The sequence below is a fragment of the Struthio camelus genome, chromosome 31 (genome assembly GCF_040807025.1).
Source record: "Struthio camelus isolate bStrCam1 chromosome 31, bStrCam1.hap1, whole genome shotgun sequence".
NCBI classification, from domain to species: domain Eukaryota; kingdom Metazoa; phylum Chordata; class Aves; order Struthioniformes; family Struthionidae; genus Struthio; species Struthio camelus.
This window is the reverse complement of record NC_090972.1, coordinates 150,001-152,500: the sequence shown is the minus strand read 5'-3', so window position 1 is coordinate 152,500 and position 2,500 is coordinate 150,001. Positions and strand designations below refer to the sequence as shown.

Sequence of the window (2,500 nt, the reverse complement as noted above, 5' to 3'; positions counted from 1 at the left end):
GCTGGCGGGTGCCGGGTTCCCCTCCGCGCCCCGCCTCGTCGCTGCCGCTGAGGCTGCCGCCGTCGCCGCGAGGCGGCGGTGGCCCGGCGGCGGGCGGCGGCGGGGGAGGCACCCCCGCGGGGATTTCAGGTCGTTTCCCTCACCCCAGGGCCAGGTACCTAGCGTCCGCGCTTCTCCTGCCTCCCCTCGGTGACCCACCCGTGTGGTCCCGTGTGCCAGCGTGCTCCTCCCGGGCGCTGCGCTGCGCGTGCCGCACCGGCCGTGCCCTGCCGGCCTTCCACGCTTCCTCCTCCCCTCCCTTCCCCCCCCCCCCCAACTGCTCCAGCCGCCCCACGCCGTGCCGTGGGGGCCGCGCTGCGAGTCGGCCGGGCCGGGGGTGGCGGGGGGCGGCGGGGGGGGGGGGGGCGCGCTGGGAGGAAGGAGGAGGGCCTCCGGCCACCGCGGCCGCCGGTAGCGGCCCCCCCGGGTAGGGATGGCCATGGGCCCCGGGCTCCGGGCCCGAGGGTTCTCGGTCGGAGAGCCGGGCGGGGGTTTAAAGACTCGGGCGGCCCGATGCGACCCGGGGGGCAGCCGGGCGTGCTGCCGGAGGGGCCGGGGGGTCGGCGCGCGCGGGCGCCGCACCCCCCCATGCCCGCCGGCGCGGCCCGTGCATGCCCCGCGGGCAGCCGGGACGGAGAGGGGTACCCTGCCCCCTCTCTCCGCGGTCTGGTCTCGGCGGAGAGACGCCGCGCGGTCGGCTTGCGCCGGCCTGCCTCGAACGCGCGACCCCGGCGCGAGCGCGTGCTCGCCGCCGGGACGGCGAGCCCCCACCGCGGGTGGTGCGGACGCCGAGCCCCAGCGCATCCCTTCTCCTCCCTGGCCGGTGCTCTCAGTCTCCCGCCGTGGCCGTCGGCGGCACCCTTCCTTCCCTCCCCCCCCCGCCCTGCCCCGGCACTCCGCCATCCGGCGCGCCTGCCTCGCTCTGCCCGACCCGGCTTCGCTGGGCGGCAGGCGGGCGGCGGGCGGGCGGGCGGGGGCGGCCCCTCCCGGTCTCCGCGTGGAGGCGGGGAGAGCGGGCGCCGTTCCCCGTCCGTCCCGCCTCGCCCGTCTGCCTGCCGCCAGGCGTCTGCCCGCGGAAGGGACGGGCGAGTGCGTGGCGTCGCTCGGGAGGCTGCGTGTGTGCAGGCGGGTGTTGGGTGCCGTCTCCGGGGCGGCGGAGCTGGAGGCCGGTGAGGCGAGCGAAGGAGCTCGGAAGCGTGCGGCTGGCGGGTCGCGGGCGCGCGGGCAGCGGGTGGCGCCGCTCCCAGCGGCGGCCGGGCTCCGACGCCGGGGCTCCGCGGGGACCCACACCCCGGTCCCTGAGGCAGGTGGCGCGGCTGGCGCGCCGCTCCCTGCTGGGCCAGGCCGAGCCGGGCGCCTGGGCCGGACTCGAAGCGAGAAAGGGGTTGTCCCAGGTCGGGAGCGAGGGCTCCCCGCCCCTCTCGTTCGGGTCTGTTCTCCCCCCCCCCCCCCTTTTTTTTTCCCTCTGTGCTTGTACGGTCAGTGAGGCGTGCCCTCTCTCTCCGCTGTCCCTTGCTCAGCAGCCGGCGTCGGCGTGAGGAGGGAGGCAGAGCGGATGGGGGCCCTCAGGGGGCTGCGAAAGCTGCCCGGTCCCCCCGCGCGCGCGGTGGGGACCGAAACCGAGACAACTCTTAGCGGTGGATCACTCGGCTCGTGCGTCGATGAAGAACGCAGCTAGCTGCGAGAATTAATGTGAATTGCAGGACACATTGATCATCGACACTTCGAACGCACTTGCGGCCCCGGGTTCCTCCCGGGGCTACGCCTGTCTGAGCGTCGCTTGACGGTCAATCGTCACCCCCATTGCCGCGTTGGCGCAGCGGTGTGCCGCCCCTCGGGGGGGGGCCGGGGGGGGCGGCGGCGGCGGCGAGTCGGTGGGGGGGCGGCGGCGGCGGTGAGTCGGCGGCGGCGGCGGAGCCGGGACCACCGGTGCGTGCACCGGTGGCCCCGGTCTTCCGGCTGGCCTGCCTGCCCGGCTCCGGCCGACCGTCCGCCTCCACCGTCCGCGGCCGGCGTGCCTTGCCCTGCCCTCCCTCCCCTCCGAGCCCGGTGGCCACCGCTGCCCTGCGCGGTGTGTGCGGTGTGGCGCGGCTGGGGCGCCTCGCAGGCCCGCGCTGCCGGGGAGAGGGGGTGCCTCTCCTCCCCGTGTGGGCCCGGGCCTTCGTCCCCCTAAGTGCAGACTCGGGAAACCCCCGCTCCCGGAGCGCCCGCTGTGCGGAGTTCGTCCCGCCGGGCCCCCAGGTTCGGTCGGTCGCGGTGGCCCGGCACCTGCCGCCGCCGCCCGCCGCCACCGCCAGTGCCCGCCGTACGACGGCTCTCCTCCACCACTCTCCCGGTGGTGCGCTGGTCCCCCGTTCCCCTCCGGCGGGGGGGGACGGCCGGCTGCCTTTCTTCCCCTCCCCTTGCCCTCTCCCTGCCCCGACTGCTGCCGCTTCGGCGCCCGCCGAGCCCCCTCTGCCCC

The 2,500-nt window shown here is 77.6% G+C and overlaps 1 non-coding gene across 1 annotated transcript; it reads left to right on the top strand.

The window, feature by feature from the left end:
- Positions 1-1,665: 1,665 nt before the first annotated feature.
- LOC138063160 (5.8S ribosomal RNA) lies at positions 1,666-1,818 on the top strand. Its single transcript, XR_011136754.1, has one exon. It is a non-coding gene; the product is annotated as a 5.8S ribosomal RNA (ribosomal RNA).
- Positions 1,819-2,500: the final 682 nt, after the last annotated feature.